This window comes from Lissotriton vulgaris, chromosome 5 (assembly GCF_964263255.1).
Source record: "Lissotriton vulgaris chromosome 5, aLisVul1.2, whole genome shotgun sequence".
Taxonomy (NCBI): domain Eukaryota; kingdom Metazoa; phylum Chordata; class Amphibia; order Caudata; family Salamandridae; genus Lissotriton; species Lissotriton vulgaris.
Genome location: NC_141693.1, coordinates 1,973,685,673 through 1,973,700,496, shown reverse-complemented (window position 1 = coordinate 1,973,700,496; position 14,824 = coordinate 1,973,685,673).

The following is a 14,824-nucleotide window of genomic DNA, read 5'->3' as shown; positions in this document are numbered from 1 at the left end:
GATGCAACAAAGTTCCACAAGCAGGTGCGGTGGAAAACAAGCGATGCGTTGCTCCTGAGACCCTGGGGAGGCGATGCGACAGCCCCGCTGCAGCAGCGGGCGTGTGGCGACGAATCCGGTCTGTATGGGGAGGAAGGCAGCTTGCGTGGATTCCGGTGCGTAGGTTACGTGGGAAGTCTGTTCTCGCAAATGCACGATGCGATGATCTTGTAGGGGCTGCGACGATCTCCGGGGCGACGATGCGCGGTCCAGCGGTGATCCTCTCTCTCGCAGCTCCTCGATATGATGTTTCTGCGACGATGTTCGCAGCGACGTTATGCGGTCCGCAAGCAAGCGGTGCGGCTCTCTCACCCAGACGACAGGCTCTGCGACGACTAAGTATGAGCGGAAAATCCGTTCCGCTCGCGGATTTTGCGAATTTTCAGTAAATTCGCGGTCCGCGAACTCCCGCAAATTTACTGAGAATTCGCAAATCCGCGAGCGGCGGATTTTTCCGAGGGCAAAAGTTGAAGCCTGCCTGTTGTAACTATTTTAGGATGGCGCCGGCAAGCTGCCAGCGCCATCCTAAAATAGTTACTAAGTTAGCTTCAACAGGAAGCTCTAATAGATAAAATAAAGCAGGTGCTCGATTTTATCTATTAGAGCTTCCTGTTGAAGCTAATTTAGTAACTATTTTAGGATGGCGCTGGCAGCTTGCCGGCGCCATCCTAAAATATTTACCATGCCCTTCCTGTGACTTCTTCACAATCTACCGTGGAAAATCAGCTGTGATGCTGGATAAAGGCTTTTGCATCCGTGACTTTCACGAGCGCAATACCCGTGCTGTTTCTGTGACCAGGAGCTTATTTCTCTTCATCTGCTGAACTGATCTTTCTCTGACCTTTTATACACACTAAAAGCATGTGTGAACTCACATGGTAGCCCTGCCCGTTTGGCCCAGCCCACACACTCGCGGTTTGCACCGTCTTCCCGCCATTCACCCACTATGATGGACAGCTCACTCAAGGGACCCCTGCGCCCTTCGGGGCGATTGCATAATAACACGCACATGGTCGCTCGAACTAGTTGATGCTCAAAATCAGTGACTCATTCATTAGCCCAAAAACCATCATGAGCGTCTTCGAGGCGGGACAGGTGTGCCTCTTCCCAAATCTACTGTGAAAAATCAGCTGTGATTCTGGGTAGAGGCCTTTGCATCCTTGACTTTCATGAGCGCAATCCCCGTGCTGTTCCTGTGACCAGGAGCTTCTTTCTCTTCATATTATTGTGTTCGCACGGGTTGCTGCAAGTTCGCACGCGTTTTGTACAATTTCGCAATTTGCGAAATTGTACAAAACCCTCGCGAACTTGCAGAAACCCGTGCGAACATAAAAAAAAAAAATCTGCAAATTCGCGAGAATTCGCGGATTTTGCGGATTGCGAGTTCGCAAATCCGCAAAATCCGCGAACGCGAGATCCGCAAAATTCGCCCTTGATTAGCGACGAAGCTCGCAGCGATGTTCGATTCTCCCGCACCGGTCTGGTGCGTCTCGCAAACGAAGGGTGCGACGGCTCCGGCAGCGACATCAGGCGCTGCACCGATCTCGACCTTCGTAGCGGCGGGAAACTTCTCGCACTGTCGGGGATGCGCTCTGCAAGCGAGCGATGCGACACTTTTCAGCTTCAAAAGTCTCTCAGCTTAGTCTCAAGCTTCCCAGCTCAGGTTCGACTTCTAGAGGCCCCACAACTGGATCAAGCACTCTACGAAGGACAGAACTCTCTCAGCAGAGTTCCGGGAGACTGGGGGTGAAGTCCTTTTGTTCCTGGGACTTCGGAAACAGGGAGCCAGCTCTTCTCAGGTCCTTGGAGATTCCTTACAAGACAGGGGACACAGCTCACAGCAAAGTCCTTCCCCTCTCCTTGGCAGCAAAGCAACAGCAGGTCAGTCCAGCAGAGCAACAGCAGGACAGTCTTCCTTCTTCAACGTCAGCTTTCTCCTTGGCAGAGGTTCCTTCTTGATTTCCAGGATGATCTCATTTTCTGTTGTCAGGGGTCCTGTACTTATACCCCTAAAGTCTTTGTTCTCTCTGTGCATGTGGGCCCTGAGCCCGGTCTGAACCAGTTCTGGGTGGATCCTGAGCACTTTGTTTTGCTGGCTGCATATTTCCTTTCAGAGTGAGGGGCAGGGTCCTCAGCCGCCCAGCAGGAGGTGGAGCCAGCATTGTGGCAGGCAGGCACAGCCCTATTCAGCCCAGGTGCTAACTCCTCCCACCACTCAGGTTGCAATTGCATTCATTCAGCCTAGTGCTGACTCATCCAGCCTCTGGGGGAATTCCCCAGTCCCTGTCACTCACAAACCAGACAGTCAATACACAAACAGGCCCAGGCACACAGAAGGGTCAGACAAGAGAACAGCAACTTTCTAAAAGTGCTGTTCTCAAACACAGGATTTAAAAACCACCTTTCCTAAAAGATGCGTTATTAAATTCTGAGTTCAGGGATACTAGATACTTATGTCCTATCTTGTTCCTATGGGAAGAAATGCTGTTAACCACTGTAGCCGGCCCAGTGTCAGAAATACAGAGATTCAAATGTAATTGATGACTTATTCTAGCTGTTAGAGACGTAAACGGGAAAATAGGTTTGATGTTCCTCCCCAAGGAAGTGAGCAGGATCCAGAACAGAATATAGGAAGACACGAATCGAACTTTGCGATATCATCACATCGAAAAAGAACTTGAAAGGCCAACAGGGCTGGACTTGGCAAGCCCGCAATATTTTTTCAATATGTATTTTTTTTGCAATTTATGCAATTTCCCATTAAACGTGTAAAAGTTATAAAAGTAAAAATGTTGCTAAGTGGCGTGCATATATTAGTAAAACATAAATTAAAAAAATCATTGATCACAAAAATAAATGTAAATAATAATAACATGAAATAAAAGCAATAAAAGCAGTTACTGGCCTACTAGTCCTTCCACTGAATTAGACTGCTTTTTAGGAGGCTGTACACAAGAAAAATGCCCTCACTGACAGGAAAAAGAGCTAATGGCTGAAGGAGGCTGACCCACTTACCCATGCTTTTGTCCTGTGATGGGTGGAAGCAAAATATTATTGACATTTGAACTGGCCAATAGATGAAGACGGTAGTCAACTGCATCTGTACATGAATGCATGTATTTTTACTATGCATTGTTTGTAAAATATGAGCCTGGTGAGAGAGCGACAGCCACCTCCAGGCCAGACCTACAGCGGGCTCTGTTGAGGGTGTTGACATGATGCTCTCCAAGCAGCAGAGTCGGACTACCATTCACACATATTTAAGGGCCAAAAAGCGCCTCGAGGCCACCTTCTATGAGAGTTCTTAGGCCAGGATGTTACTGTGAAATGCCTGGGAGGGCTTGTGAGTGTCATTTGAAGCAGCGCGTCCACCAGACTCTACGCAGCGGAGAAGGCGCGGGTGTGTAGAAGTGAAGAGACTAGAAGGCGCGCATTACTGCTAGGGGCTCCGGTGAGAACAGACACGTCAGGTTGACTGATGAAAGTGCTGATGGACCGGCTAATGCCCTTCTGAATATTTCATAAAGGAACCTTAAGGATTTCAGATAAGCTGCATTGTAAGCTACATTGTAGTGATAGCTTCAGACCGACCCGCTTCATTGCCCTACCTCGAGCTCACCACTACTAAAACCTCAATCCTTCTACAAAAAGGGAACTGGGTGCAGAGATTTCTCAGGTACCATACCGAAGATTTGGAACACCCTTCTCCCAGATGTACGCAGAATCTCCTCCTTTGCCCCCTTCAAAAAAGAAGCGAATATGTTTCTAATGAACAAATTAACACCCTAAAACTTTAACTCTCTGATGACTTCTTGCCACCGATGGTATCCAAACACCAATGTCTACCTCTTTAGTATTGTATGCGATTTCCGATTGTATGTAAAAAGTGTGTGATAACAGTGTACTGTAAAGCGCTCTGGTACCCCTGTGGGTCATGTTCGCGCTTTATAAAACTTTATAACTAAATAAAATAAAAATAAACCTCTCTTACCCCGTCCAATAAGACCCCAGCAGACACCCAGCAGAACAGAATATTTGGTGGGTCTGCATTACCCAGTAATGCTGCAGCTTTGTTAAAGACTAGAGGCAAGCTATGACATCAAAACTGTCCTGATGTATTAAAATGACGTCACACGACTGCTTAACGTAATAACTTATTACACCACAGTTCAAAAGGTTACATAACACTCTAATCAGGGTTTTAAGTGGGATGAAAATACAGGGGGGCTCTAAAAGGGGCGTGGCAGACGGAATTAAGGGCGTACCTTAAAAACACACAAACAAATATGTGCTGCGCATCGTGTGCCGTCCGTCTGGTATTTTGCTGTTTCTATCATTGCATTCAGACATCCAGATGCGACAAGTAACATTACTAGGGTGACCAACCGTCCGTAAATTTCACAGACCGCCCGTCATTTGGGCCTATTGTACGTGAGGAATTCTTTCACGGACGCCTTTTGTCCGTAATTTCAGCCATTAGAGCGAGCTGTCGCCCTGCAAGCAGCCTGGGGGTTCTCTAACTCTCACTGTAGGGTCCAGCTCGCGCACCTGCTGTGATCTGAAGGGCCTGCAGCAGCCCCACCCCAAGACGGTGCACCCAAACCTCTCCCTTCACAGCAGAGTCAGAATGGGACCTATCACCATAAAGAGTTTTTTCTTAAAGTCTCACTCTCGCATAACTATAAGTTCTTTAGGTAGTATTTGCCACATTTCAAATAATGTGGGAGACAGTGCTTTTTATGGCAAACTGGGACAGCAGAAATGGGGAAAATTGTATATAATTTTTAAGGGACCTTTACATGCATATGCAGGTTTTTCTACCGATGATTTTGGGAAATGAGTGGCAAATTGCTCAATTTCAAACACGTTTATCCTATACGATTGGTGAATACAAAGGAATCGAAGACAATTTGATATCAGGCATGAGGGAGGGGTGTTCTCCTTCAAAACATTTGTTAGTAAACATGGTGAAAAATAGTGCATTTGAAAGTACAGCTGACTGCTAATTAATTGCCTAAACTTGATAGGATTTAACAAGACAAGTTTAGAGAGGGTTGGGGAGGGCTCTGGGTTCACTTCCTGCTAGAAGTAAGGTAAACGTGTGATAAATAGTCCATTTTATTGGATGAATTTTTGTCCTGAATTTTGACCTTCTGTCCTGAATTTTTGTCCTGAATTTTGACCCTTTGTCCTGAATTTTTACACTGACCGTCCTGAATTTGCATCCAGGCCAGTCAGTCACGCTAAACATTACACATACAACAAGACATGACTATTGGCTTTGCCAATGGTTATTAGTTGCATTAAATAAAATAACATCAACTATGGCTTCGTTGTATACAGTATTGAAAACGCTTCCATTCTGAAATGATGAGAATGTGAAATAACTAAAAAGAGTCCCTTTGAAGTTACCTCAAAGGCAATGAAGGGTGGCACTGCTGCAGAGTTGATTTTATTTTTTTCACCCTAAGAGTGAGGGCAAAAATAAAGAGCCCGGTAGGGACCCTTCTCGGCACCTGCTTTTTAGAACTGGCAGTGCTGAGCACCGGCAGGACCCGGCCCATTTAAAGCCCTGACTCTAAACAAGGCAATGAGAAGAAGGCAGGTCCATGAAAGAAACTTTGATGGGGGTCTGCCCTGCTCGTGACCAAAACAGAGGCGAAGGGAAAGTTCTGACTGGTGGAAAGAGGCTGCTGCACCCCTAGAGTACACATCCGGTACAGTGCACTACATGTTTGCAATTATGTAAATGTAACAAGTTTGTGGTGCATCGGTCACCCACTGCCATGCATCCCTCGTTCACAAGAAGATGGGCCAGCATTGCTCGTCTCATGCACCTCAGTCATTTACACCAGAGGAGGCTGGAATAGGGACATGTATGGTCCACTCAGGGTCAAAAGTGACTCCCTTCTGCCTTGAAGCCCCAGTGATGAGCTCTGCTACCAGGACTGGCTCAACCACGTTAATCTTCATCTAATAAACATCTTGGGGCCAGGTCGTTAACATGTGCAACCTTCGCTTACCAACAAGACCGGAGTGTTCATTGTTGGCTGAATGAGCAACCACCAACCCTGGTGCAAGGATTTTTGGAGACCCTGGTAAAATTGTATCTATGCATTTTTGCTTTCACTCTCTCCTAACAACACAACTGTATTTGAGTCCTTTATTTGCAATCTCCACCCTCTTGTGGTGGCAGCATATGAAGGTTGCCTCATATTGTCTTATCTGGCATCAAATGCAGGGTGGTGGAACATCAGGGCCTACTTTCCCTTCCCAGTTTTCTACCATGTGTTGTATCCACTCCTGGTTGTGAATTCTACCTCTTCCTTCCTGATATTCATTTGGGTTGTTTCGGATGGTGCCATAGGCCAAGTCTGGACCAATGAAAATGGTGGCAACAGCAGATGCTTTCAGGCAACTTTGGTCGAGTTCAGAAAATGAGAACTGCGTCAATATACTGCAGATTCCCAGAAAAGGGATGAGGAGAGACATCCAGAAAGGGGACTGCGCCAGGGAATTGGAACAGGAACTGCTGAGCTCCCTGGAGATGGTACTGAATCTAAGGGAATGAAGGCGTTCCTCCCATGCTTAAGGCCTGATCGGCAATATCCGGTGTGCAGGAGTGTTGAACATTGCAAGCACTCACCCCCAGTCAACCCATCTGGGTTTAATCCATCATTATTCTTTAGCTCACTCTGCCACCCCAGGTCAGACATGGTCATATGCAAATCAGTCTGACTCTGTGCCTCATGTGAACAGCCCAGCCCAAACTGCCAAGCCTAGTCCTCCCTGGACCAGAAACAAGCATCCTAGGACCGGTTATGGGCTAATCAGCTGGAATCAGCCAGGATAGCTTGATTCCAGTGGCAAAGTGAGCAAGGGACCCACGTCTGGGCATACCCTGCCAACTTAGGGCGAACAAAGTAAAACCAAAGGGGATGATGGACGGAGTGTTTAACATTGCAAGCACTCTCCCCTCAACTAATCTGGGTTTAATCCATCATCATTCTTTGGCTCACTCCTCCACCCCAGTTCAGACTTGGGCATATGCAAATCAGTCTGAGTGACCCTGTGCCTCATGGGAACAGTCCAGCCCGAACTGCCAAGCCATACTAGATTGTGAAGTCAGAAGAAAAAGTCTAGCCAAAAAATGTATTGGCAGATAAGTCTAGATTTTCTACACCTAACCCCACAGATATGCATCCATGTTGTATGTATATCTTAACATAAATGAGTACAGAGATGTTGAACTAGGAAATGTAAAATATACAACCCTAGATGCACATAAATTTCAATGTTTTGTCCCTAGATATTCTGTCATTGATATCCTTCGTGTCGATATTCAGTAGTACAATCCACTATCCACATTACTTTACTCCGTTTCTCACAGGAAAATCATGGCTGAGAAGCTTGGCGTTCTCATTTAGGTGTTGTACACACCATCACGACTAATGACGACGCGCGCCACGCGGAGGAGGCAAAAGGCACCCAAATGATGGATTTAAAGCATATGTTCATAAAGGTTTTGATTGATCAAGCGATGCGGTGGTAGGAGATCCTGTGCAGCAGCTCATTTCTTTTATTGCCGCTTTAAGAAACCCATGCCAGAGAGACAGCCATATTACGACTCCCCATGCAAAGAATAAGCAATGCATGGAGATTGCAACGCTAGCGGGCCCCACAGGTGTCGTAACGCGCGCGCGGAGAACCTCCCCAAGCATTTTATAATAATCATATTTCTTATGAAGCATTAGTTTAGCTTTCTTGAAATTAAATCTCAGCAACAACAACAAAAAAAATCGATGTGATCTTACTGTAAAGCTTAACTTTATTCCATTTGGCACAATATTGAGTTTGAAGCCAATGTACTTTTTACTCAGCATCTTCTGAGCCCTCTGCTGCTTGCTTTTTTTGGTTTTTTTTTGTTCTTCTGAGCTTGGAAGAGCTGCTCTGCAGTTGAAGCTTCGTGGTAAAGATTTCTCCTGTTAAGGAGGAGGACGGGGAATATGATTGATTACTCTGAGGTTAAGATTGCACAATTAACTGCTAAAGATCCTACTGAGAGATGCCGCCGTGGAAGGGGGGGGGGGGGGGGGGAGCGGTGCAATTAACAAAACACTAAATACGGTGCAGTAAAGCCTGCAAGTGCCGAGCCCATCCATTGTCTCTGAAATCATACCCTTTGCGAATACATCTGCACTATATTACAGGATAAGCAATGTCAGCTTTTATTATACAGCCCTGTGTGATAAGGGAGCGCATGAATCCAATCTGAGAGGCATGAGCTGTAGAATTAACCCCTGGCTGTGCAGGGTCTACAGCAAGATAACTCCAGCCTGGTGCATACAGCCTCAGCGGCATGGAGATGCTGGGCTGGTTCTACGACAAGGAAGCACTAGTCTGGTGCATACTACCTCAGCAGCATGGAAGCGCCGGGCTGGTTCTACGAGAAGGCAGCTCTAGTCTGGTGCATACAGCCTCAGCGGCATGGTGGCGCCGGGCTGGTTCTACGGCAAGGCAGCTCTAGCCTGGTGCATAGAGCCTCAGCGGCATGGAGGCGCTGGGCTGGTTCTATTTCAAGGCAGCTCTAGCCTGGTGCATAGAGCCTCAGCGGCATGGAGACGCTGGGCTGGTTCTATTTCAAGGCAGCTCTAGCCTGTGCATACAGCCTCAGCGGCATGGAGGCGACGGACTGGTTCTACAGCAAGATAACTTCAGCCTGGTGCATACAACCTCAGTGGCATAGAGGCGACGGGCTGATTCTACAGCAAGGCAAATCTAGTCTGGTGCATACGGCCTCAGCGGCATGGAGGTGCTGGGCTGCTTCTACAACATGGCAGCTCTAGACTGGTGCATACAGCCTCAGCGACATGGAGGCGACGGGCTAGTTCAATAGCAAGACAATTCTAGTCTAATGCATATAGACTCGGCGGCATGAAGGTTCCGGGCTGGTTCTATTTCAAGGCAGCTCTAGCCTGTGCATACAGCCTCAGTGGCATGGAGGCGCCGGACTGGTTCTACGGCAAAGGCAGCTCTAGCCTGTGCATACAGCCTCAGCGGCATGGAGGCGCCGGGCTGGTTCTATGGCAAGACAATTCTAGTCTAATGCATATGGCCTCAGTGACATGGAGAAGCCGGTCTATTTCTACAGCAAACTAACTCCAGCCTGGTGCATACGGCCTCAGTGGCATGGAGGCGTGGGCTGGTTCTACGACAAGGCAGCTCTAGTCTGGTGTATACAGCCTCATTGGCATAGAGGCTCCTGGCCAATTCTACGACAAGGAACCACTAGTCTGGTGCATACAGCCTCAGCGGCATGGAGGCGCCCGGCTGGTTCTATTTCAAAGCAGCTCTAGTCTGATGCATACAGCTCAGCGGCATGGAGGTGCCAGGCTGGTTCTACAGCAAAGGCAGCTCTAGCCTGGTGCATACAGCTCAGCGGCATGGAGGCGCCGGGCTGGTTCTACAGCAAAGGCAACTCTAGTCTGATGCATACAGCTCAGCGGCATGGAGGCGCCGGGCTGGTTCTATGGCAAAGGCAGCTCTAGCCTGGTGCATACAGCCTCAGCGGCATGGAGGTGCCAGGCTGGTTCTACAGCAAAGGCAACTCTAGTCTGGTGCATACAGCCTCAGCGGCATGGAGGCGCCGGGCTGGTTCTACAGCAAAGGCAGCACTAGTCTGGTGCATACAGCTCAGCGGCATGGAGGCGCCGGGCTGGTTCTACGGCAAAGGCAGCACTAGTCTGGTGCATACAGCCTCAGCGGCATGGAGGCGCCGGGCTGACTCTATGACAAGGCAGCTCTAGTCTGGGGTATACAGCCTCAGTAGCATGGAGGTGCCAGGCTCGTTCTATGGCAAGACAATTCTAGTCTAATGCATATGGCCTCAGTGACATGGAGACGCTGGGCTGGTTCTACAGCAAGATAACTCCAGCCTGGTGCATACAACCTCGGCGGCATGGAGGAGCCGGGCTAGTTCAATGGCAAAGGCAGCTCTAGTCTGATGCATACAGCCTCAGCGGCATGGAGGAGCCGGGCTGGTTCAATGGCAAGACAATTCTGTGGAGAATATTTGCAGTAATATTTGTGAGCTGCTTCTGTGTTACAATATTGAAAACACGTCACTATCCCTGAATGTCAGATGTAAACACTGTAAAAATTTGGACCAGTGTGTCTGTGTACTGTCAGTGACCTGGCCAAAGAGGGCATGCAGGAGCTGCAAGTGGATCATATATTCAATTTATATATTTATTTAAAAGGTTTTATATAGCACTGGCTAGACCCGGTGGTACCAGAGCGCTTTACATGAGTATCAGATCATAGATTGCAGGTTACATTGTTACAAAGGTTACATAGTTTTAGAGCATGGCAACATAGTTACTTGAAAAGGTTGTGATAAACAATAAGCACATATACGTAAGGAAAAAGCAGGCAAGGGGAGAGATTCAGGGAGGGGGTAGGAGCAGGGGAAGTAGACAGAGAATGAAGGAGGGAAAGAGGAGGGAAGGGTGAGAGACACAGCATGGAAAGAGGATGGGGAGGGCGACGGCGACCCAAACCGGTAGACGAGTCGAAGCTGCGTCCAAAGTCCAGTAAGCTGTGATCCCCGGGGAAGTGTTATCATTTCCCCAACTCTGTTGCAAGAGGCTCCCCATACGCAGTGGACTCTCTCAGAGGGGTATCTGAGACTCCAAGGCCTACATACTGGATCCTTCCCCAAAAAGGGGAGAGGGAGTGCTTTGGCAAGGGGTGCCATACCATACCTCTATTGTGAGTGGCTCCCTTTGCACTGTGGACTCTCTCAGCGGGTTCGCTGAGACCCCAGAGTGTAAATATTGGATCTTTCCCCAACAAGGGGAGAAGGAGTGCTTAGTCAAAGGGAACAAAGGACAGGGATGCTAGGCAGACTAGCAGGCAAGGTGAGAGATTCAGGGGAGAGGGGATAGGAGCTAGCGTATTACATGAGGAACAATAATGTTACAATTTTACGTCAGTTACAAGTTACATAAATATCAGGAAAAGTATTTAAAGAAAATAGGGGACAGGTGAATGGAGCAAGGAAGGGTAAGGGGATAGGGTAATGGGGTAGGAGGAAGAAACAATCTACCCAGTTAATCAAGAGAAGAGCAGGGGGCAGCCATTTTAGAGAGAGGGAGGAATCCTTAGAAGAGCAGGGGGTCTTGCACTTGACCCAGATGTTCCAGGGAGCCCTTTTAGAGATATCAGAAATGCCAGGAACCTGGAACCTGAAGTCATTCAAGGGCATCCACCCCAACATCAGCGTGTGGAGCGAGATTCCAGAATAAGGCCACCAAATCAAACTAGTCCTCGGAGCGAGAGCAGACAGCTCATGGCGTCGGAAGTGCAAGAGCCAAGATCCCCCAGGCAGCCGAGGGAGAGAGTGACTGTGGGCACCAGAGACTCACTGCAGATGCCCAGAGCCCCACAGCACCTCTCAGTAGTGGCTGGAAGCACTCCTGGGGCCTAAGGAAGCGAAGATACATCGACGTGGTGGCAGCAGGCGGCAGGGACATCGACGGGGACATCGGCAGACACAATGTTGTCCCCCTGCGTCCCAGGAGACAAACACATGACAGGGGCTGGGGGCTCAGAGCCCCAACATAACAGTGGGGCAAAAAGAACACAGGGAGAGGAGCACGACAGGGACGATCGCGCACCGGCCCTACGGCGTATGAACATGTTATAATCTTCTATTTCCATTATAGAGCGTGGAGCTCTCTGTTGTAATGTTCCATGTTCTGCTTGTGTCTAAATGTTCTCTACCCTGGCAGTTGCTGTTTGACTGGCCAGGGGAGAGCCACGCTTTACTTACTCAGGGATCTACTTCAGGAATAAATCCTCCTGCAACTCACTATTACCTTTGCAACGTTTTATTTATTACTACAGAACATTCGGCATTGTAAGCGCCGGCGATCTCGTCTCAGGTGGGGGGGGAGTCACTCTTACAGGCATAGACCAAAAGCGGCCTCCGATGTGCGAAAAGGACCCACCAAAGACGATTGGCCTAGGGTCCCCAAAATCCTTAAGATGTCCCTGCGAGCACTATGACAGCACATACAAATGCTGATAACGTAAGATAGATCAAATACACTGGCATATGTCAACTAGAGTATAATGGTGGCATCCAGCAAGGTGATCTTATATCTGCTTTTGGGGAAATCTGCAAAATCTGGACAATTTATTTGATGTCACAACTTTAACGGTGGTCTGGACCTGCCATGTACCAGACAACGAAGACACCCTCTCAGATTCCTTGCCTCCGCATAGGGGAGGGACCCTAGCAGTCTGCTTATGCACCCCAAAAAGGTGCCTGAGGGGCTGGATTCCAACTTGAAGAACAATTTCGTCCTGCCAGAAGGGGTCGGGGCCTTGAAGAGGTACCTCCAAGGTACTTTTGAACTAGCCCCCAAGCACCCTCCCTCCCCCCAAAAAATCTTGCTGAGGCTGTTGCTGATGTCCTTGGGTGTTTTCACACTCCTTAGCGGGTTACAGCCCAATGTGCCACCATGTGATATCGGCTCCTGACTGGGAGACCGTGTGAAGGGAGCCAATATCATGTGTCACACGGTTGCACCGTGTGAGTTGGTAGGTATGCAACTGGTAAACTTCAGTCTTACTACCACTTTAGGTAGGAAGAGGTTACACTCCTTCCTCTCTGCCCAGATGAAAAGTAGGCAGGCAGAGGGTTGGGGAGCGGCAGCAACAAGGTCCAATAGGGATTAATGGACGTATGGCTGGCTGTGATTGGTTAAGTGTGGGGTTCTCTTCTTCTCAGACCCTGTGCAGCTGTTGTTGTTCTCTCTGTTCACCATTACACTCTGATTGACACATGTAGTTGATGTGCACAAGTATCAAACTGTTTCTGTCTGTCAAACTACTACCATACAACCAACTACCATGAGCAAGAGTCCAAGGGGAAGATTCACATTGGGCAGGCTTACAATATAGGTGCTCCATAAAGCAAAGTAAAGCAGCAATCTTAGGGTGCCGCCTAGTGGTGATGCCAAATAACAGCACAAAACTAACAATGAGCTGTCCTGCGCCTAGGAGGAGCACTCCAGGTGCAAAATAGCCTTTTGCCTAGGGTTGAAATTTGAGAGCATCTGATTAATATGTTCCTCATCTGCCTGCATCGCAAAGCATCATTCATTGGACCATTGAGGCAAAGGAAGTCACATTATGTACAAGAAAGGGCTTAGGCACTATTCAGACCACTAGCTTCTCTTCATGTCCCTGGAACCAGGGTCGGACTGGCTTGTAGCTCAATCAGCCAGTGCCCAGTCGGCTGATCTGACAGGTCAGGTTGTCTGCTGGTTTTTTTGCTGTCTGTGGACGTGTTTTATGGCCTGCTGTCCAGGCTGCCTTTTACTGCAGACTTCCCTAATATTAAAAACAAACACTGCCTGAAGTAAGAACAAATCCATGCAGCCTTCCACACCTTGCAAAAGACTTATACAGCGTGTCTTTACAAGTTCAAAACTGCCCCAATTTGTAAGCATGGGACACTTTTTCAGCTTTCTAATAGTGAAAGTGTTATAGTGGCTGGGCCTGTTTTCTGTCCCAGGTCCGACCCGGCCTGATACACTTCAAATAACAAAACCTGAATCAATGTATTTTATTGTATGAGAGGGGGTTAAACCCAGGTCCCTGGCTCTAATGTCTGACCCTTTCCCACCACACTACATTTCAATGTGTAGCCACCAGAATGAACAAGAGAATTCCCACGAAGGCACATATCACACACAGCTGTAGATACGGTGAGTTTAATGTCCTAAGGAGTTTATCAGGTTTAAGACAGACTTCTGACTGTCTTACGCCGGATAGATGGGCCTAAGTGACAAATGATGTGTCCCCGTTCAAGACAGTCTCAGGTCCCTCACTCCAAGCTTTAGTCCATAATGCCTGATTTACAAAGGTTTGCACTGTCTTTAGAAAGTTTAACAACTTATGTCCTGGCTCAAGGCAGTCTCAAAACAGTTGTAAGATGGAGAAAAATGTTTATATCCGTTATCTGCCTTACAGAGTCTTAAAACTGTCGTAAGTGTGTAATATTACTTCTGACATTGGGCCAAGGCATCTTTGCCAAGGTGAAAGGAAGGCTCACCAGAACTGTGTGACTTTCCTAGTGCACAGTGTGTGGGTTTAATAGGCTTGCACAAGAGTTTGTGACTTTTTGACTCAAGGACTCAGTCATTCACTAGGCACCCGTCAGTCGTTCAACTGGGGCCGGTGATGGTCTACTGTACTGAAGAATTTCTACTACTGCTACACCATACTACTCAAACCTTAAGACCAATACGTATGAAAGTACCTGTGTACATGGAAACACATGGGGCCGTATTTGTGACTGTTTGCGCCCGGCACACCTTTTATGATGTATGCGCTGCCCCTAGGGCAGCTGCTCCGTGTTTTCACAGTGCAGGCGGCACCCACCAGCACTTTTACAGGGTAATAGAGATCCCCTTACAGGCGGTTGCAGTCACTGACAGTGCGCCACCTTTTAAATGGCGCACTGTCAGTGCGCCTCCTGAGGGCTCCTTTGACTCTGCGACCGCCTCTGTAATACGACGCAGAGTCAAAGGAATTCCCTCATTTGCATAGGGCACACCCTATGTAAATGAGGTTACACCCTCTGAAGATAACGCTTGAGCTTTAAAACTATCGGTATTATAGAAGGGGGTGCACGAGCGTCTGCGCCCCTTTATATAATACCAAAGTGACTCAGTGGCACTCAAAGCGGGCACAAATGCCTGTTGCTCCCGGG